General features: G+C 48.9%; 28 non-coding genes across 28 annotated transcripts; 12 read left to right on the top strand and 16 right to left on the bottom strand.

Annotated features, from left to right (window-relative positions):
- The first annotated feature begins 594 nt into the window (after positions 1–594).
- Positions 595–666, top strand: trnad-guc (transfer RNA aspartic acid (anticodon GUC)). The gene has a single exon. It is a non-coding gene; the product is annotated as a tRNA-Asp (tRNA).
- Positions 667–1,258: 592 nt separating this feature from the next.
- On the bottom strand, positions 1,259–1,330 carry trnag-ucc (transfer RNA glycine (anticodon UCC)). Its single transcript has one exon. It is a non-coding gene; the product is annotated as a tRNA-Gly (tRNA).
- A 559-nt stretch (positions 1,331–1,889) lies between these two features.
- On the bottom strand, positions 1,890–1,961 carry trnag-ucc (transfer RNA glycine (anticodon UCC)). The gene has a single exon. It is a non-coding gene; the product is annotated as a tRNA-Gly (tRNA).
- A 1,174-nt stretch (positions 1,962–3,135) lies between these two features.
- Positions 3,136–3,207, top strand: trnad-guc (transfer RNA aspartic acid (anticodon GUC)). Its single transcript has one exon. It is a non-coding gene; the product is annotated as a tRNA-Asp (tRNA).
- Positions 3,208–3,297: 90 nt separating this feature from the next.
- trnag-ucc (transfer RNA glycine (anticodon UCC)) lies at positions 3,298–3,369 on the bottom strand. Its single transcript has one exon. It is a non-coding gene; the product is annotated as a tRNA-Gly (tRNA).
- Positions 3,370–3,766: 397 nt separating this feature from the next.
- Positions 3,767–3,838, top strand: trnad-guc (transfer RNA aspartic acid (anticodon GUC)). The gene has a single exon. It is a non-coding gene; the product is annotated as a tRNA-Asp (tRNA).
- A 90-nt stretch (positions 3,839–3,928) lies between these two features.
- trnag-ucc (transfer RNA glycine (anticodon UCC)) lies at positions 3,929–4,000 on the bottom strand. Its single transcript has one exon. It is a non-coding gene; the product is annotated as a tRNA-Gly (tRNA).
- A 1,170-nt stretch (positions 4,001–5,170) lies between these two features.
- trnad-guc (transfer RNA aspartic acid (anticodon GUC)) lies at positions 5,171–5,242 on the top strand. The gene has a single exon. It is a non-coding gene; the product is annotated as a tRNA-Asp (tRNA).
- Positions 5,243–6,741: 1,499 nt separating this feature from the next.
- Positions 6,742–6,813, top strand: trnad-guc (transfer RNA aspartic acid (anticodon GUC)). Its single transcript has one exon. It is a non-coding gene; the product is annotated as a tRNA-Asp (tRNA).
- Positions 6,814–6,976: 163 nt separating this feature from the next.
- trnag-ucc (transfer RNA glycine (anticodon UCC)) lies at positions 6,977–7,048 on the bottom strand. The gene has a single exon. It is a non-coding gene; the product is annotated as a tRNA-Gly (tRNA).
- A 702-nt stretch (positions 7,049–7,750) lies between these two features.
- trnag-ucc (transfer RNA glycine (anticodon UCC)) lies at positions 7,751–7,822 on the bottom strand. Its single transcript has one exon. It is a non-coding gene; the product is annotated as a tRNA-Gly (tRNA).
- Positions 7,823–9,157: 1,335 nt separating this feature from the next.
- trnag-ucc (transfer RNA glycine (anticodon UCC)) lies at positions 9,158–9,229 on the bottom strand. The gene has a single exon. It is a non-coding gene; the product is annotated as a tRNA-Gly (tRNA).
- Positions 9,230–9,494: 265 nt separating this feature from the next.
- trnad-guc (transfer RNA aspartic acid (anticodon GUC)) lies at positions 9,495–9,566 on the top strand. Its single transcript has one exon. It is a non-coding gene; the product is annotated as a tRNA-Asp (tRNA).
- A 163-nt stretch (positions 9,567–9,729) lies between these two features.
- trnag-ucc (transfer RNA glycine (anticodon UCC)) lies at positions 9,730–9,801 on the bottom strand. The gene has a single exon. It is a non-coding gene; the product is annotated as a tRNA-Gly (tRNA).
- A 767-nt stretch (positions 9,802–10,568) lies between these two features.
- Positions 10,569–10,640, top strand: trnad-guc (transfer RNA aspartic acid (anticodon GUC)). Its single transcript has one exon. It is a non-coding gene; the product is annotated as a tRNA-Asp (tRNA).
- A 90-nt stretch (positions 10,641–10,730) lies between these two features.
- trnag-ucc (transfer RNA glycine (anticodon UCC)) lies at positions 10,731–10,802 on the bottom strand. The gene has a single exon. It is a non-coding gene; the product is annotated as a tRNA-Gly (tRNA).
- Positions 10,803–12,546: 1,744 nt separating this feature from the next.
- Positions 12,547–12,618, top strand: trnad-guc (transfer RNA aspartic acid (anticodon GUC)). The gene has a single exon. It is a non-coding gene; the product is annotated as a tRNA-Asp (tRNA).
- Positions 12,619–12,781: 163 nt separating this feature from the next.
- Positions 12,782–12,853, bottom strand: trnag-ucc (transfer RNA glycine (anticodon UCC)). The gene has a single exon. It is a non-coding gene; the product is annotated as a tRNA-Gly (tRNA).
- Positions 12,854–13,280: 427 nt separating this feature from the next.
- On the bottom strand, positions 13,281–13,352 carry trnag-ucc (transfer RNA glycine (anticodon UCC)). The gene has a single exon. It is a non-coding gene; the product is annotated as a tRNA-Gly (tRNA).
- A 427-nt stretch (positions 13,353–13,779) lies between these two features.
- Positions 13,780–13,851, bottom strand: trnag-ucc (transfer RNA glycine (anticodon UCC)). The gene has a single exon. It is a non-coding gene; the product is annotated as a tRNA-Gly (tRNA).
- A 515-nt stretch (positions 13,852–14,366) lies between these two features.
- On the top strand, positions 14,367–14,438 carry trnad-guc (transfer RNA aspartic acid (anticodon GUC)). The gene has a single exon. It is a non-coding gene; the product is annotated as a tRNA-Asp (tRNA).
- A 163-nt stretch (positions 14,439–14,601) lies between these two features.
- trnag-ucc (transfer RNA glycine (anticodon UCC)) lies at positions 14,602–14,673 on the bottom strand. The gene has a single exon. It is a non-coding gene; the product is annotated as a tRNA-Gly (tRNA).
- Positions 14,674–15,375: 702 nt separating this feature from the next.
- trnag-ucc (transfer RNA glycine (anticodon UCC)) lies at positions 15,376–15,447 on the bottom strand. The gene has a single exon. It is a non-coding gene; the product is annotated as a tRNA-Gly (tRNA).
- Positions 15,448–17,119: 1,672 nt separating this feature from the next.
- trnad-guc (transfer RNA aspartic acid (anticodon GUC)) lies at positions 17,120–17,191 on the top strand. Its single transcript has one exon. It is a non-coding gene; the product is annotated as a tRNA-Asp (tRNA).
- A 163-nt stretch (positions 17,192–17,354) lies between these two features.
- trnag-ucc (transfer RNA glycine (anticodon UCC)) lies at positions 17,355–17,426 on the bottom strand. Its single transcript has one exon. It is a non-coding gene; the product is annotated as a tRNA-Gly (tRNA).
- Positions 17,427–17,691: 265 nt separating this feature from the next.
- Positions 17,692–17,763, top strand: trnad-guc (transfer RNA aspartic acid (anticodon GUC)). The gene has a single exon. It is a non-coding gene; the product is annotated as a tRNA-Asp (tRNA).
- A 430-nt stretch (positions 17,764–18,193) lies between these two features.
- On the top strand, positions 18,194–18,265 carry trnad-guc (transfer RNA aspartic acid (anticodon GUC)). Its single transcript has one exon. It is a non-coding gene; the product is annotated as a tRNA-Asp (tRNA).
- A 90-nt stretch (positions 18,266–18,355) lies between these two features.
- Positions 18,356–18,427, bottom strand: trnag-ucc (transfer RNA glycine (anticodon UCC)). Its single transcript has one exon. It is a non-coding gene; the product is annotated as a tRNA-Gly (tRNA).
- Positions 18,428–19,371: the final 944 nt, after the last annotated feature.

The raw sequence follows: 19,371 nt of genomic DNA, 5'->3' as shown, positions 1-19,371 counted from the left end.
CCTAAAATGACGCATGAGGCCGTTCCTGGAAATGGGCAGGCTGTTTGCAGCGAGCTGCAGTCGGGCTGATGGTGGGCGACTACCTGTCTCTGCAACTCCTCGTTAGTATAGTGGACAGTATCTCCGCCTGTCACGCGGGAGACCGGGGTTCGATTCCCCGACGGGGAGACCTAGCCCTTTATTGCTGCCCAAAGACCCATAAAAAACTTTTGCTCCAGCCACGAGTTAAAGGAGGAGTTAGCCAGGGGCAAAAGGATTTGCGTTGGCCAGGAATCGAACCCGGGTCAACTGCTTGGAAGGCAGCTATGCTCACCACTATACCACCAACGCAGGCAGTTGGAGATAGACTAGATGTGCGGTCAGCAAGAATGCACACACTAATTGTGCGGTCAACAAGAATGCTTGCAACAAATTGTTTGTCATATTTAAATTAAGCACTTCATATTTAAATGGTATTAGATGATTTGTTTGGCTTCACTGGCTTCTGTGAAGCGATGACCTAAAATGACGCATGAGGCCGTTCCTGGAAATGGGAAGGCTGTTTGCAGCGAGCTGCAGTCGGGCTGATGGTGGGCGACTACCTGTCTCTGCAACTCCTCGTTAGTATAGTGGACAGTATCTCCGCCTGTCACGCGGAAGACCGGGGTTCGATTCCCCGACGGGGAGACCTAGCCCTTTATTGCTGCCCAAAGACCCATAAAAAATTTTTGATCGAGCCACGAGTTAAAGGAGGAGTTGGCCAGGGGCAAAAGGTTTTTGCGTTGGTCGGGAATCGAACCCGGGTCAACTGCTTGGAAGGCAGCTATGCTCACCACTATACCACCAACGCAGGCAGTTGGAGATAGACTAGATGTGCGGTCAGCAAGAATGCTCACACACTAATTGTGCGGTCAACAAGAATGCTTGCAACAAATTGTGTGTTCATATTTAAATTAAGCACTTCATATTTAAATGGTATTAGATGATTTGTTTGGCTTCACTGGCTTCTGTGAAGCGATGACCTAAAATGACGCATGAGGCCGTTCCTGGAAATGGGAAGGCTGTTTGCAGCGAGCTGCAGTCGGGCTGATGGTGGGCGACTACCTGTCTCTGCAACTCCTCGTAAGTATAGTGGACAGTATCTCCGCCTGTCACGCGGAAGACCGGGGTTCGATTCCCCGACGGGGAGACCTAGCCCTTTATTGCTGCCCAAAGACCCATAAAAAAGTTTTGCTCCAGCCACGAGTTAAAGGAGGAGTTGGCCATGGGCAAAAGGCTTTGCGTTGGCCGGGAATCGAACCCGGGTCAACTGCTTGGAAGGCAGCTATGCTCACCACTATACCACCAACGCAGGCGGTTGGAAATAGACTGGATGCCAGTTTGTGCGGTCAGCAAGAATGCTCGCAACACATTAGCAGCTGGTAGGTGCAGTGGATCAAAAACTCTCTTTGTTTGGGTCCGGCAGTGGATCCAAAACTCTCTTTGTTTGGGCACGCCAGTGAAAAAAAAAAACGCATGAGCTTTTTGACCTGACCTACCAGGCTCTTTATTAAAAAAGCAAGCTCTAATTTCTTCATATTTAAATTAAACACTTCATATTTAAATGGTATTAGATGATTTGTTTGGCTTCACTGGCTTCTGTGAAGCGATGACCTAAAATGACGCATGAGGCCGTTCCTGGAAATGGGAAGGCTGTTTGCAGCGAGCTGCAGTCGGGCTGATGGTGGGCGACTACCTGTCTCTGCAACTCCTCGTTAGTATAGTGGACAGTATCTCCGCCTGTCACGCGGAAGACCGGGGTTTGATTCCCCGACGGGGAGACCTAGCCCTTTATTGCTGCCCAAAGACCCATAAAAAAGTTTTGCTCCAGCCACGAGTTAAAGGAGGAGTTGGCCAGGGGCAAAAGGATTTGCGTTGGCCGGGAATCGAACCCGGGTCAACTGCTTGGAAGGCAGCTATGCTCACCACTATACCACCAACGCAGGCGGTTGGAGACAGACTGGATGCCAGTTTGTGCGGTCAGCAAGAATGCTCGCAACACATTAGCAGCTGGTAGGTCTAGTGGATCAAAAACTCTCTTTGTTTGGGTCCGGCAGTGGATCCAAAACTCTCTTTGTTTGGGCACGCCAGTGAAAAAAAAAAACGCATGAGCTTTTTGACCTGACCTACCAGGCTCTTTATTAAAAAAGCAAGCTCTAATTTCTTCATATTTAAACTAAACACTTCATATTTAAATGGTATTAGATGATTTGTTTGGCTTCACTGGCTTCTGTGAAGCGATGACCTAAAATGAAGCATGAGGCCGTTCCTGGAAATGGGAAGGCTGTTTGCAGCGAGCTGCAGTCGGGCTGATGGTGGGCGACTACCTGACTCTGCAACTCCTCGTTAGTATAGTGGAGATAGACTAGATGTGCGGTCAGCAAGAATGCTCACACACTAATTGTGCGGTCAACAAGAATGCTTGCAACAAATTGTGTGTTCATATTTAAATTAAGCACTTCATATTTAAATGGTATTAGATGATTTGTTTGGCTTCACTGGCTTCTGTGAAGCGATGACCTAAAATGACGCATGAGGCCGTTCCTGGAAATGGGAAGGCTGTTTGCAGCGAGCTGCAGTCGGGCTGATGGTGGGCGACTACCTGTCTCTGCAACTCCTCGTTAGTATAGTAGACAGTATCTCCGCCTGTCACGCGGAAGACCGGGGTTCGATTCCCCGACGGGGAGACCTAGCCCTTTATTGCTGCCCAAAGACCCATAAAAAACTTTTGCTCGAGCCACGAGTTAAAGGAGGAGTTGGCCAGGGGCAAAAGGTTTTTGCGTTGGTCGGGAATCGAACCCGGGTCAACTGCTTGGAAGGCAGCTATGCTCACCACTATACCACCAACGCAGGCAGTTGGAGATAGACTAGATGTGCGGTCAGCAAGAATGCTCACACACTAATTGTGCGGTCAACAAGAATGCTTGCAACAAATTGTGTGTTCATATTTAAATTAAGCACTTCATATTTAAATGGTATTAGATGATTTGTTTGGCTTCACTGGCTTCTGTGAAGCGATGACCTAAAATGACGCATGAGGCCGTTCCTGGAAATGGGAAGGCTGTTTGCAGCGAGCTGCAGTCGGGCTGATGGTGGGCGACTACCTGTCTCTGCAACTCCTCGTTAGTATAGTGGACAGTATCTCCGCCTGTCACGCGGAAGACCGGGGTTCGATTCCCCGACGGGGAGACCTAGCCCTTTATTGCTGCCCAAAGACCCATAAAAAAGTTTTGCTCCAGCCACGAGTTAAAGGAGAAGTTGGCCATGGGCAAAAGGCTTTGCGTTGGCCGGGAATCGAACCCGGGTCAACTGCTTGGAAGGCAGCTATGCTCACCACTATACCACCAACGCAGGCGGTTGGAAATAGACTGGATGCCAGTTTGTGCGGTCAGCAAGAATGCTCGCAACACATTAGCAGCTGGTAGGTGCAGTGGATCAAAAACTCTCTTTGTTTGGGTCCGGCAGTGGATCCAAAACTCTCTTTGTTTGGGCACGCCAGTGAAAAAAAAAAACGCATGAGCTTTTTGACCTGACCTACCAGGCTCTTTATTAAAAAAGCAAGCTCTAATTTCTTCATATTTAAATTAAACACTTCATATTTAAATGGTATTAGATGATTTGTTTGGCTTCACTGGCTTCTGTGAAGCGATGACCTAAAATGACGCATGAGGCCGTTCCTGGAAATGGGAAGGCTGTTTGCAGCGAGCTGCAGTCGGGCTGATGGTGGGCGACTACCTGTCTCTGCAACTCCTCGTTAGTATAGTGGACAGTATCTCCGCCTGTCACGCGGAAGACCGGGGTTCGATTCCCCGACGGGGAGACCTAGCCCTTTATTGCTGCCCAAAGACCCATAAAAAAGTTTTGCTCCAGCCACGAGTTAAAGGAGGAGTTGGCCAGGGGCAAAAGGATTTGCGTTGGCCGGGAATCGAACCCGGGTCAACTGCTTGGAAGGCAGCTATGCTCACCACTATACCACCAACGCAGGCGGTTGGAGACAGACTGGATGCCAGTTTGTGCGGTCAGCAAGAATGCTCGCAACACATTAGCAGCTGGTAGGTCTAGTGGATCAAAAACTCTCTTTGTTTGGGTCCGGCAGTGGATCCAAAACTCTCTTTGTTTGGGCACGCCAGTGAAAAAAAAAAACGCATGAGCTTTTTGACCTGACCTACCAGGCTCTTTATTAAAAAAGCAAGCTCTAATTTCTTCATATTTAAACTAAACACTTCATATTTAAATGGTATTAGATGATTTGTTTGGCTTCACTGGCTTCTGTGAAGCGATGACCTAAAATGAAGCATGAGGCCGTTCCTGGAAATGGGAAGGCTGTTTGCAGCGAGCTGCAGTCGGGCTGATGGTGGGCGATTACCTGTCTCTGCAACTCCTCGTTAGTATAGTGGAGATAGACTAGATGTGCGGTCAGCAAGAATGCTCACACACTAATTGTGCGGTCAACAAGAATGCTTGCAACAAATTGTGTGTTCATATTTAAATTAAGCACTTCATATTTAAATGGTATTAGATGATTTGTTTGGCTTCACTGGCTTCTGTGAAGCGATGACCTAAAATGACGCATGAGGCCGTTCCTGGAAATGGGAAGGCTGTTTGCAGCGAGCTGCAGTCGGGCTGATGGTGGGCGACTACCTGTCTCTGCAACTCCTCGTTAGTATAGTGGACAGTATCTCTGCCTGTCACGCGGAAGACCGGGGTTCGATTCCCCGACGGGGAGACCTAGCCCTTTATTGCTGCCCAAAGACCCATAAAAAACTTTTGCTCCAGCCACGAGTTAAAGGAGGAGTTAGCCAGGGGCAAAAGGATTTGCGTTGGCCAGGAATCGAACCCGGGTCAACTGCTTGGAAGCCAGCTATGCTCACCACTATACCACCAACGCAGGCAGTTGGAGATAGACTAGATGTGCGGTCAGCAAGAATGCACACACTAATTGTGCGGTCAACAAGAATGCTTGCAACAAATTGTTTGTCATATTTAAATTAAGCACTTCATATTTAAATGGTATTAGATGATTTGTTTGGCTTCACTGGCTTCTGTGAAGCGATGACCTAAAATGACGCATGAGGCCGTTCCTGGAAATGGGAAGGCTGTTTGCAGCGAGCTGCAGTCGGACTGATGGTGGGCGACTACCTGTCTCTGCAACTCCTCGTTAGTATAGTGGACAGTATCTCCGCCTGTCACGCGGAAGACCGGGGTTCGATTCCCCGACGGGGAGACCTAGCCCTTTATTGCTGCCCAAAGACCCATAAAAAACTATTGCTCGAGCCACGAGTTAAAGGAGGAGTTGGCCAGGGGCAAAAGGTTTTTGCGTTGGTCGGGAATCGAACCCGGGTCAACTGCTTGGAAGGCAGCTATGCTCACCACTATACCACCAACGCAGGCAGTTGGAGATAGACTAGATGTGCGGTCAGCAAGAATGCACACACTAATTGTGCGGTCAACAAGAATGCTTGCAACAAATTGTGTGTTCATATTTAAATTAAGCACTTCATATTTAAATGGTATTAGATGATTTGTTTGGCTTCACTGGCTTCTGTGAAGCGATGACCTAAAATGACGCATGAGGCCGTTCCTGGAAATGGGAAGGCTGTTTGCAGCGAGCTGCAGTCGGGCTGATGGTGGGCGACTACCTGTCTCTGCAACTCCTCGTTAGTATAGTGGACAGTATCTCCGCCTGTCACGCGGAAGACCGGGGTCCGATTCCACGACGGGGAGACCTAGCCCTTTATTGCTGCCCAAAGACCCATAAAAAAGTTTTGCTCCAGCCACGAGTTAAAGGAGGAGTTAGCCAGGGGCAAAAGGATTTGCGTTGGCCGGGAATCGAACTGGGGTCAACTGCTTGGAAGGCAGCTATGCTCACCACTATACCACCAACGCAGGCAGCTGGAGATAGACTAGATGTGCGGTCAGCAAGAATGCTCACACACTAATTGTGCGGTCAACAAGAATGCTTGCAACAAATTGTGTGTTCATATTTAAATTAAGCACTTCATATTTAAATGGTATTAGATGATTTGTTTGGCTTCACTGGCTTCTGTGAAGCGATGACCTAAAATGACGCATGAGGCCGTTCCTGGAAATGGGAAGGCTGTTTGCAGCGAGCTGCAGTCGGGCTGATGGTGGGCGACTACCTGTCTCTGCAACTCCTCGTTAGTATAGTGGAGATAGACTAGATGTGCGGTCAGCAAGAATGCTCACACACTAATTGTGCGGTCAACAAGAATGCTTGCAACAAATTGTGTGTTCATATTTAAATTAAGCACTTCATATTTAAATGGTATTAGATGATTTGTTTGGCTTCACTGGCTTCTGTGAAGCGATGACCTAAAATGACGCATGAGGCCGTTCCTGGAAATGGGAAGGCTGTTTGCAGCGAGCTGCAGTCGGGCTGATGGTGGGCGACTACCTGTTTCTGCAACTCCTCGTTAGTATAGTGGACAGTATCTCCGCCTGTCACCCGGAAGACCGGGGTCCGATTCCCCGACGGGGAGACCTAGCCCTTTATTGCTGCCCAAAGACCCATAAAAAAGTTTTGCTCCAGCCACGAGTTAAAGGAGGAGTTAGCCAGGGACAAAAGGATTTGCGTTGGCCGGGAATCGAACCCGGGTCAACTGCTTGGAAGGCAGCTATTCTGAGGCCGTTCCTGGAAATGGGAAGGCTGTTTGCAGCGAGCTGCAGTCGGGCTGATGGTGGGCGACTACCTGTCTCTGCAACTCCTCGTTAGTATAGTGGACAGTATCTCCGCCTGTCACGCGGAAGACCGGGGTTCGATTCCCCGACGGGGAGACCTAGCCCTTTATTGCTGCCCAAAGACCCATAAAAAAGTTTTGCTCCAGCCACGAGTTAAAGGAGGAGTTAGCCAGGGGCAAAAGGATTTGCGTTAGCCAGGGGCAAAAAGTTTTGCTCCAGCCACGAGTTAAAGGAGGAGTTAGCCAGGGGCAAAAGGATTTGCGTTGGCCGGGAATCGAACCCGGGTCAACTGCTTGGAAGGCAGCTATGCTCACCACTATACCACCAACGCAGGCAGTTGGAGATAGACTAGATGTGCGGTCAGCAAGAATGCACACACTAATTGTGCGGTCAACAAGAATGCTTGCAACAAATTGTGTGTTCATATTTAAATTAAGCACTTCATATTTAAATGGTATTAGATGATTTGTTTGGCTTCACTGGCTTCTGTGAAGCGATGACCTAAAATGACGCATGAGGCCGTTCCTGGAAATGGGAAGGCTGTTTGCAGCGAGCTGCAGTCGGGCTGATGGTGGGCGACTACCTGTCTCTGCAACTCCTCGTTAGTATAGTGGAGATAGACTAGATGTGCGGTCAGCAAGAATGCTCACACACTAATTGTGCGGTCAACAAGAATGCTTGCAACAAATTGTGTGTTCATATTTAAATTAAGCACTTCATATTTAAATGGTATTAGATGATTTGTTTGGCTTCACTGGCTTCTGTGAAGCGATGACCTAAAATGACGCATGAGGCCGTTCCTGGAAATGGGAAGGCTGTTTGCAGCGAGCTGCAGTCGGGCTGATGGTGGGCGACTACCTGTCTCTGCAACTCCTCGTTAGTATAGTGGACAGTGTCTCCGCCTGTCACGCGGAAGACCGGGGTTCGATTCCACGACGGGGAGACCTAGCCCTTTATTGCTGCCCAAAGACCCATAAAAAAGTTTTGCTCCAGCCACGAGTTAAAGGAGGAGTTAGCCAGGGGCAAAAGGATTTGCGTTGGCCGGGAATCGAACCCGGGTCAACTGCTTGGAAGGCAGCTATGCTCACCACTATACCACCAACGCAGGCGGTTGGAGACAGACTGGATGCCAGTTTGTGCGGTCAGCAAGAATGCTCGCAACACATTAGCAGCTGGTAGGTCTAGTGGATCAAAAACTCTCTTTGTTTGGGTCCGGCAGTGGATCCAAAACTCTCTTTGTTTGGGCACGCCAGTGAAAAAAAAAAACGCATGAGCTTTTTGACCTGACCTACCAGGCTCTTTATTAAAAAAGCAAGCTCTAATTTCTTCATATTTAAATTAAACACTTCATATTTAAATGGTATTAGATGATTTGTTTGGCTTCACTGGCTTCTGTGAAGCGATGACCTAAAATGACGCATGAGGCCGTTCCTGGAAATGGGAAGGCTGTTTGCAGCGAGCTGCAGTCGGGCTGATGGTGGGCGACTACCTGTCTCTGCAACTCCTCGTTAGTATAGTGGAGATAGACTAGATGTGCGGTCAGCAAGAATGCTCACACACTAATTGTGCGGTCAACAAGAATGCTTGCAACAAATTGTGTGTTCATATTTAAATTAAGCACTTCATATTTAAATGGTATTAGATGATTTGTTTGGCTTCACTGGCTTCTGTGAAGCGATGACCTAAAATGACGCATGAGGCCGTTCCTGGAAATGGGAAGGCTGTTTGCAGCGAGCTGCAGTCGGGCTGATGGTGGGCGACTACCTGTTTCTGCAACTCCTCGTTAGTATAGTGGACAGTATCTCCGCCTGTCACGCGGAAGACCGGGGTCCGATTCCCCGACGGGGAGACCTAGCCCTTTATTGCTGCCCAAAGACCCATAAAAAAGTTTTGCTCCAGCCACGAGTTAAAGGAGGAGTTAGCCAGGGGCAAAAGGATTTGCGTTGGCCGGGAATCGAACTGGGGTCAACTGCTTGGAAGGCAGCTATGCTCACCACTATACCACCAACGCAGGCAGCTGGAGATAGACTAGATGTGCGGTCAGCAAGAATGCTCACACACTAATTGTGCGGTCAACAAGAATGCTTGCAACAAATTGTGTGTTCATATTTAAATTAAGCACTTCATATTTAAATGGTATTAGATGATTTGTTTGGCTTCACTGGCTTCTGTGAAGCGATGACCTAAAATGACGCATGAGGCCGTTCCTGGAAATGGGCAGGCTGTTTGCAGCGAGCTGCAGTCGGGCTGATGGTGGGCGACTACCTGTCTCTGCAACTCCTCGTTAGTATAGTGGACAGTATCTCCGCCTGTCACGCGGGAGACCGGGGTTCGATTCCCCGACGGGAAGATCTAGCCCTTTATTGCTGCCCAAAGACCCATAAAAAAGTTTTGCTCCAGCCACGAGTTAAAGGAGGAGTTAGCCAGGGACAAAAGGATTTGCGTTGGCCGGGAATCGAACCCGGGTCAACTGCTTGGAAGGCAGCTATTCTCACCACTATACCACCAACGCAGGCAGTTGGAGATAGACTAGATGTGCGGTCAGCAAGAATGCACACACTAATTGTGCGGTCAACAAGAATGCTTGCAACAAATTGTGTGTTCATATTTAAATTAAGCACTTCATATTTAAATGGTATTAGATGATTTGTTTGGCTTCACTGGCTTCTGTGAAGCGATGACCTAAAATGACTTATGAGGCCGTTCCTGGAAATGGGAAGGCTGTTTGCAGCGAGCTGCAGTCGGGCTGATGGTGGGCGACTGCCTGTCTCTGCAACTCCTCGTTAGTATAGTGGACAGTATCTCCGCCTGTCACGCGGAAGACCGGGGTTCGATTCCCCGACGGGGAGACCTAGCCCTTTATTGCTGCCCAAAGACCCATAAAAAAGTTTTGCTCCAGCCACGAGTTAAAGGAGGAGTTAGCCAGGGGCAAAAGGATTTGCGTTAGCCAGGGGCAAAAAGTTTTGCTCCAGCCACGAGTTAAAGGAGGAGTTAGCCAGGGACAAAAGGATTTGCGTTGGCCGGGAATCGAACCCGGGTCAACTGCTTGGAAGGCAGCTATGCTCACCACTATACCACCAACGCAGGCAGTTGGAGATAGACTAGATGTGCGGTCAGCAAGAATGCACACACTAATTGTGCGGTCAACAAGAATGCTTGCAACAAATTGTGTGTTCATATTTAAATTAAGCACTTCATATTTAAATGGTATTAGATGATTTGTTTGGCTTCACTGGCTTCTGTGAAGCGATGACCTAAAATGACGCATGAGGCCGTTCCTGGAAATGGGAAGGCTGTTTGCAGCGAGCTGCAGTCGGGCTGATGGTGGGCGACTACCTGTCTCTGCAACTCCTCGTTAGTATAGTGGACAGTATCTCCGCCTGTCACGCGGAAGACCGTGGTTCGATTCCCCGACGGGGAGACCTAGCCCTTTATTGCTGCCCAAAGACCCATAAAAAACTATTGCTCGAGCCACGAGTTAAAGGAGGAGTTGGCCAGAGGCAAAAGGTTTTTGCGTTGGTCGGGAATCGAACCCGGGTCAACTGCTTGGAAGGCAGCTATGCTCACCACTATACCACCAACGCAGGCAGTTGGAGATAGACTAGATGTGCGGTCAGCAAGAATGCTCACACACTAATTGTGCGGTCAACAAGAATGCTTGCAACAAATTGTGTGTTCATATTTAAATTAAGCACTTCATATTTAAATGGTATTAGATGATTTGTTTGGCTTCACTGGCTTCTGTGAAGCGATGACCTAAAATGACGCATGAGGCCGTTCCTGGAAATGGGAAGGCTGTTTGCAGCGAGCTGCAGTCGGGCTGATGGTGGGCGACTACCTGTCTCTGCAACTCCTCGTTAGTATAGTGGACAGTATCTCCGCCTGTCACGCGGAAGACCGGGGTTCGATTCCCCGACGGGGAGACCTAGCCCTTTATTGCTGCCCAAAGACCCATAAAAAAGTTTTGCTCCAGCCACGAGTTAAAGGAGGAGTTAGCCAGGGGCAAAAGGATTTGCGTTGGCCGGGAATCGAACCCGGGTCAACTGCTTGGAAGGCAGCTATGCTCACCACTATACCACCAACGCAGGCGGTTGGAGACAGACTGGATGCCAGTTTGTGCGGTCAGCAAGAATGCTCGCAAAACATTAGCAGCTGGTAGGTCTAGTGGATCAAAAACTCTCTTTGTTTGGGTCCGGCAGTGGATCCAAAACTCTCTTTGTTTGGGCACGCCAGTGAAAAAAAAAAAACGCATGAGCTTTTTGACCTGACCTACCAGGCTCTTTATTAAAAAAGCAAGCTCTAATTTCTTCATATTTAAATTAAACACTTCATATTTAAATGGTATTAGATGATTTGTTTGGCTTCACTGGCTTCTGTGAAGCGATGACCTAAAATGACGCATGAGGCCGTTCCTGGAAATGGGAAGGCTGTTTGCAGCGAGCTGCAGTCGGGCTGATGGTGGGCGACTACCTGTCTCTGCAACTCCTCGTTAGTATAGTGGAGATAGACTAGATGTGCGGTCAGCAAGAATGCTCACACACTAATTGTGCGGTCAACAAGAATGCTTGCAACAAATTGTGTGTTCATATTTAAATTAAGCACTTCATATTTAAATGGTATTAGATGATTTGTTTGGCTTCACTGGCTTCTGTGAAGCGATGACCTAAAATGACGCATGAGGCCGTTCCTGGAAATGGGAAGGCTGTTTGCAGCGAGCTGCAGTCGGGCTGATGGTGGGCGACTACCTGTCTCTGCAACTCCTCGTTAGTATAGTGGACAGTATCTCCGCCTGTCACGCGGAAGACCGGGGTCCGATTCCACGACGGGGAGACCTAGCCCTTTATTGCTGCCCAAAGACCCATAAAAAAGTTTTGCTCCAGCCACGAGTTAAAGGAGGAGTTAGCCAGGGGCAAAAGGATTTGCGTTGGCCGGGAATCGAACTGGGGTCAACTGCTTGGAAGGCAGCTATGCTCACCACTATACCACCAACGCAGGCAGCTGGAGATAGACTAGATGTGCGGTCAGCAAGAATGCTCACACACTAATTGTGCGGTCAACAAGAATGCTTGCAACAAATTGTGTGTTCATATTTAAATTAAGCACTTCATATTTAAATGGTATTAGATGATTTGTTTGGCTTCACTGGCTTCTGTGAAGCGATGACCTAAAATGACGCATGAGGCCGTTCCTGGAAATGGGAAGGCTGTTTGCAGCGAGCTGCAGTCGGGCTGATGGCGGGCGACTACCTGTCTCTGCAACTCCTCGTTAGTATAGTGGAGATAGACTAGATGTGCGGTCAGCAAGAATGCTCACGCACTAATTGTGCGGTCAACAAGAATGCTTGCAACAAATTGTGTGTTCATATTTAAATTAAGCACTTCATATTTAAATGGTATTAGATGATTTGTTTGGCTTCACTGGCTTCTGTGAAGCGATGACCTAAAATGACGCATGAGGCCGTTCCTGGAAATGGGAAGGCTGTTTGCAGCGAGCTGCAGTCGGGCTGATGGTGGGCGACTACCTGTTTCTGCAACTCCTCGTTAGTATAGTGGACAGTATCTCCGCCTGTCACCTGGAAGACCGGGGTCCGATTCCCCGACGGGGAGACCTAGCCCTTTATTGCTGCCCAAAGACCCATAAAAAAGTTTTGCTCCAGCCACGAGTTAAAGGAGGAGTTAGCCAGGGACAAAAGGATTTGCGTTGGCCGGGAATCGAACCCGGGTCAACTGCTTGGAAGGCAGCTATTCTGAGGCCGTTCCTGGAAATGGGAAGGCTGTTTGCAGCGAGCTGCAGTCGGGCTGATGGTGGGCGACTACCTGTCTCTGCAACTCCTCGTTAGTATAGTGGACAGTATCTCCGCCTGTCACGCGGAAGACCGGGGTTCGATTCCCCGACGGGGAGACCTAGCCCTTTATTGCTGCCCAAAGACCCATAAAAAAGTTTTGCTCCAGCCACGAGTTAAAGGAGGAGTTAGCCAGGGGCAAAAGGATTTGCGTTAGCCAGGGGCAAAAAGTTTTGCTCCAGCCACGAGTTAAAGGAGGAGTTAGCCAGGGGCAAAAGGATTTGCGTTGGCCGGGAATCGAACCCGGGTCAACTGCTTGGAAGGCAGCTATGCTCACCACTATACCACCAACGCAGGCAGTTGGAGATAGACTAGATGTGCGGTCAGCAAGAATGCACACACTAATTGTGCGGTCAACAAGAATGCTTGCAACAAATTGTGTGTTCATATTTAAATTAAGCACTTCATATTTAAATGGTATTAGATGATTTGTTTGGCTTCACTGGCTTCTGTGAAGCGATGACCTAAAATGACGCATGAGGCCGTTCCTGGAAATGGGAAGGCTGTTTGCAGCGAGCTGCAGTCGGGCTGATGGTGGGCGACTACCTGTCTCTGCAACTCCTCGTTAGTATAGTGGACAGTATCTCCGCCTGTCACGCGGGAGACCGGGGTTCGATTCCCCGACGGGGAGATCTAGCCCTTTATTGCTGCCCAAAGACCCATAAAAAAGTTTTGCTCCAGCCACGAGTTAAAGGAGGAGTTAGCCAGGGACAAAAGGATTTGCGTTGGCCGGGAATCGAACCCGGGTCAACTGCTTGGAAGGCAGCTATTCTCACCACTATACCACCAACGCAGGCAGTTGGAGATAGACTAGATGTGCGGTCAGCAAGAATGCACACACTAATTGTGCGGTCAACAAGAATGCTTGCAACAAATTGTGTGTTCATATTTAAATTAAGCACTTCATATTTAAATGGTATTAGATGATTTGTTTGGCTTCACTGGCTTCTGTGAAGCGATGACCTAAAATGACTAATGAGGCCGTTCCTGGAAATGGGAAGGCTGTTTGCAGCGAGCTGCAGTCGGGCTGATGGTGGGCGACTACCTGTCTCTGCAACTCCTTGTTAGTATAGTGGACAGTGTCTCCGCCTGTCACGCGGAAGACCGGGGTTCGATTCCCCGACGGGGAGACCTAGCCCTTTATTGCTGCCCAAAGACCCATAAAAAAGTTTTGCTCCAGCCACGAGTTAAAGGAGGAGTTAGCCAGGGGCAAAAGGATTTGCGTTGGCCGGGAATCGAACCCGGGTCAACTGCTTGGAAGGCAGCTATGCTCACCACTATACCACCAACGCAGGCGGTTGGAGACAGACTGGATGCCAGTTTGTGCGGTCAGCAAGAATGCTCGCAACACATTAGCAGCTGGTAGGTCTAGTGGATCAAAAACTCTCTTTGTTTGGGTCCGGCAGTGGATCCAAAACTCTCTTTGTTTGGGCACGCCAGTGAAAAAAAAAAACGCATGAGCTTTTTGACCTGACCTACCAGGCTCTTTATTAAAAAAGCAAGCTCTAATTTCTTTGTTTAGTATAGTGGACAGTATCTCCGCCTGTCACCCGGAAGACCGGGGTCCGATTCCCCGACGGGGAGACCTAGCCCTTTATTGCTGCCCAAAGACCCATAAAAAAGTTTTGCTCCAGCCACGAGTTAAAGGAGGAGTTAGCCAGGGACAAAAGGATTTGCGTTGGCCGGGAATCGAACCCGGGTCAACTGCTTGGAAGGCAGCTATTCTGAGGCCGTTCCTGGAAATGGGAAGGCTGTTTGCAGCGAGCTGCAGTCGGGCTGATGGTGGGCGACTACCTGTCTCTGCAACTCCTCGTTAGTATAGTGGACAGTATCTCCGCCTGTCACGCGGAAGACCGGGGTTCGATTCCCCGACGGGGAGACCTAGCCCTTTATTGCTGCCCAAAGACCCATAAAAAAGTTTTGCTCCAGCCACGAGTTAAAGGAGGAGTTAGCCAGGGGCAAAAGGATTTGCGTTAGCCAGGGGCAAAAAGTTTTGCTCCAGCCACGAGTTAAAGGAGGAGTTAGCCAGGGGCAAAAGGATTTGCGTTGGCCGGGAATCGAACCCGGGTCAACTGCTTGGAAGGCAGCTATGCTCACCACTATACCACCAACGCAGGCAGTTGGAGATAGACTAGATGTGCGGTCAGCAAGAATGCACACACTAATTGTGCGGTCAACAAGAATGCTTGCAACAAATTGTGTGTTCATATTTAAATTAAGCACTTCATATTTAAATGGTATTAGATGATTTGTTTGGCTTCACTGGCTTCTGTGAAGCGATGACCTAAAATGACGCATGAGGCCGTTCCTGGAAATGGGAAGGCTGTTTGCAGCGAGCTGCAGTCGGGCTGATGGTGGGCGACTACCTGTCTCTGCAACTCCTCGTTAGTATAGTGGAGATAGACTAGATGTGCGGTCAGCAAGAATGCTCACACACTAATTGTGCGGTCAACAAGAATGCTTGCAACAAATTGTGTGTTCATATTTAAATTAAGCACTTCATATTTAAATGGTATTAGATGATTTGTTTGGCTTCACTGGCTTCTGTGAAGCGATGACCTAAAATGACGCATGAGGCCGTTCCTGGAAATGGGAAGGCTGTTTGCAGCGAGCTGCAGTCGGGCTGATGGTGGGCGACTACCTGTCTCTGCAACTCCTCGTTAGTATAGTGGACAGTGTCTCCGCCTGTCACGCGGAAGACCGGGGTTCGATTCCACGACGGGGAGACCTAGCCCTTTATTGCTGCCCAAAGACCCATAAAAAAGTTTTGCTCCAGCCACGAGTTAAAGGAGGAGTTAGCCAGGGGCAAAAGGATTTGCGTTGGCCGGGAATCGAACCCGGGTCAACTGCTTGGAAGGCAGCTATGCTCACCACTATACCACCAACGCAGGCGGTTGGAGACAGACTGGATGCCAGTTTGTGCGGTCAGCAAGAATGCTCGCAACACATTAGCAGCTGGTAGGTCTAGTGGATCAAAAACTCTCTTTGTTTGGGTCCGGCAGTGGATCCAAAACTCTCTTTGTTTGGGCACGCCAGTGAAAAAAAAAAACGCATGAGCTTTTTGACCTGACCTACCAGGCTCTTTATTAAAAAAGCAAGCTCTAATTTCTTCATATTTAAATTAAACACTTCATATTTAAATGGTATTAGATGATTTGTTTGGCTTCACTGGCTTCTGTGAAGCGATGACCTAAAATGACGCATGAGGCCGTTCCTGGAAATGGGAAGGCTGTTTGCAGCGAGCTGCAGTCGGGCTGATGGTGGGCGACTACCTGTCTCTGCAACTCCTCGTTAGTATAGTGGAGATAGACTAGATGTGCGGTCAGCAAGAATGCTCACACACTAATTGTGCGGTCAACAAGAATGCTTGCAACAAATTGTGTGTTCATATTTAAATTAAGCACTTCATATTTAAATGGTATTAGATGATTTGTTTGGCTTCACTGGCTTCTGTGAAGCGATGACCTAAAATGACGCATGAGGCCGTTCCTGGAAATGGGAAGGCTGTTTGCAGCGAGCTGCAGTCGGGCTGATGGTGGGCGACTACCTGTTTCTGCAACTCCTCGTTAGTATAGTGGACAGTATCTCCGCCTGTCACGCGGAAGACCGGGGTCCGATTCCCCGACGGGGAGACCTAGCCCTTTATTGCTGCCCAAAGACCCATAAAAAAGTTTTGCTCCAGCCACGAGTTAAAGGAGGAGTTAGCCAGGGGCAAAAGGATTTGCGTTGGCCGGGAATCGAACTGGGGTCAACTGCTTGGAAGGCAGCTATGCTCACCACTATACCACCAACGCAGGCAGCTGGAGATAGACTAGATGTGCGGTCAGCAAGAATGCTCACACACTAATTGTGCGGTCAACAAGAATGCTTGCAACAAATTGTGTGTTCATATTTAAATTAAGCACTTCATATTTAAATGGTATTAGATGATTTGTTTGGCTTCACTGGCTTCTGTGAAGCGATGACCTAAAATGACGCATGAGGCCGTTCCTGGAAATGGGCAGGCTGTTTGCAGCGAGCTGCAGTCGGGCTGATGGTGGGCGACTACCTGTCTCTGCAACTCCTCGTTAGTATAGTGGACAGTATCTCCGCCTGTCACGCGGGAGACCGGGGTTCGATTCCCCGACGGGAAGATCTAGCCCTTTATTGCTGCCCAAAGACCCATAAAAAAGTTTTGCTCCAGCCACGAGTTAAAGGAGGAGTTAGCCAGGGACAAAAGGATTTGCGTTGGCCGGGAATCGAACCCGGGTCAACTGCTTGGAAGGCAGCTATTCTCACCACTATACCACCAACGCAGGCAGTTGGAGATAGACTAGATGTGCGGTCAGCAAGAATGCACACACTAATTGTGCGGTCAACAAGAATGCTTGCAACAAATTGTGTGTTCATATTTAAATTAAGCACTTCATATTTAAATGGTATTAGATGATTTGTTTGGCTTCACTGGCTTCTGTGAAGCGATGACCTAAAATGACTTATGAGGCCGTTCCTGGAAATGGGAAGGCTGTTTGCAGCGAGCTGCAGTCGGGCTGATGGTGGGCGACTGCCTGTCTCTGCAACTCCTCGTTAGTATAGTGGACAGTATCTCCGCCTGTCACGCGGAAGACCGGGGTTCGATTCCCCGACGGGGAGACCTAGCCCTTTATTGCTGCCCAAAGACCCATAAAAAAGTTTTGCTCCAGCCACGAGTTAAAGGAGGAGTTAGCCAGGGGCAAAAGGATTTGCGTTAGCCAGGGGCAAAAAGTTTTGCTCCAGCCACGAGTTAAAGGAGGAGTTAGCCAGGGACAAAAGGATTTGCGTTGGCCGGGAATCGAACCCGGGTCAACTGCTTGGAAGGCAGCTATGCTCACCACTATACCACCAACGCAGGCAGTTGGAGATAGACTAGATGTGCGGTCAGCAAGAATGCACACACTAATTGTGCGGTCAACAAGAATGCTTGCAACAAATTGTGTGTTCATATTTAAATTAAGCACTTCATATTTAAATGGTATTAGATGATTTGTTTGGCTTCACTGGCTTCTGTGAAGCGATGACCTAAAATGACGCATGAGGCCGTTCCTGGAAATGGGAAGGCTGTTTGCAGCGAGCTGCAGTCGGGCTGATGGTGGGCGACTACCTGTCTCTGCAACTCCTCGTTAGTATAGTGGACAGTATCTCCGCCTGTCACGCGGAAGACCGGGGTTCGATTCCCCGACGGGGAGACCTAGCCCTTTATTGCTGCCCAAAGACCCATAAAAAACTATTGCTCGAGCCACGAGTTAAAGGAGGAGTTGGCCAGAGGCAAAAGGTTTTTGCGTTGGTCGGGAATCGAACCCGGGTCAACTGCTTGGAAGGCAGCTATGCTCACCACTATACCACCAACGCAGGCAGTTGGAGATAGACTAGATGTGCGGTCAGCAAGAATGCTCACACACTAATTGTGCGGTCAACAAGAATGCTTGCAACAAATTGTGTGTTCATATTTAAATTAAGCACTTCATATTTAAATGGTATTAGATGATTTGTTTGGCTTCACTGGCTTCTGTGAAGCGATGACCTAAAATGACGCATGAGGCCGTTCCTGGAAATGGGAAGGCTGTTTGCAGCGAGCTGCAGTCGGGCTGATGGTGGGCGACTACCTGTCTCTGCAACTCCTCGTTAGTATAGTGGACAGTATCTCCGCCTGTCACGCGGAAGACCGGGGTTCGATTCCCCGACGGGGAGACCTAGCCCTTTATTGCTGCCCAAAGACCCATAAAAAAGTTTTGCTCCAGCCACGAGTTAAAGGAGGAGTTAGCCAGGGGCAAAAGGATTTGCGTTGGCCGGGAATCGAACCCGGGTCAACTGCTTGGAAGGCAGCTATGCTCACCACTATACCACCAACGCAGGCGGTTGGAGACAGACTGGATGCCAGTTTGTGCGGTCAGCAAGAATGCTCGCAAAACATTAGCAGCTGGTAGGTCTAGTGGATCAAAAACTCTCTTTGTTTGGGTCCGGCAGTGGATCCAAAACTCTCTTTGTTTGGGCACGCCAGTGAAAAAAAAAAAACGCATGAGCTTTTTGACCTGACCTACCAGGCTCTTTATTAAAAAAGCAAGCTCTAATTTCTTCATATTTAAATTAAACACTTCATATTTAAATGGTATTAGATGATTTGTTTGGCTTCACTGGCTTCTGTGAAGCGATGACCTAAAATGACGCATGAGGCCGTTCCTGGAAATGGGAAGGCTGTTTGCAGCGAGCTGCAGTCGGGCTGATGGTGGGCGACTACCTGTCTCTGCAACTCCTCGTTAGTATAGTGGAGATAGACTAGATGTGCGGTCAGCAAGAATGCTCACACACTAATTGTGCGGTCAACAAGAATGCTTGCAACAAATTGTGTGTTCATATTTAAATTAAGCACTTCATATTTAAATGGTATTAGATGATTTGTTTGGCTTCACTGGCTTCTGTGAAGCGATGACCTAAAATGACGCATGAGGCCGTTCCTGGAAATGGGAAGGCTGTTTGCAGCGAGCTGCAGTCGGGCTGATGGTGGGCGACTACCTGTCTCTGCAACTCCTCGTTAGTATAGTGGACAGTATCTCCGCCTGTCACGCGGAAGACCGGGGTCCGATTCCACGACGGGGAGACCTAGCCCTTTATTGCTGCCCAAAGACCCATAAAAAAGTTTTGCTCCAGCCACGAGTTAAAGGAGGAGTTAGCCAGGGGCAAAAGGATTTGCGTTGGCCGGGAATCGAACTGGGGTCAACTGCTTGGAAGGCAGCTATGCTCACCACTATACCACCAACGCAGGCAGCTGGAGATAGACTAGATGTGCGGTCAGCAAG

The sequence above is a fragment of the Pimephales promelas genome, chromosome 24 (genome assembly GCF_988280905.1).
Source record: "Pimephales promelas chromosome 24, fPimPro1.hap1.1, whole genome shotgun sequence".
In the NCBI taxonomy this organism is placed as follows: Eukaryota; Metazoa; Chordata; class Actinopteri; order Cypriniformes; family Leuciscidae; genus Pimephales; species Pimephales promelas.
Note: the sequence above shows the minus strand (reverse complement) of the source record. Positions and strands in the feature narration are given on the sequence as shown.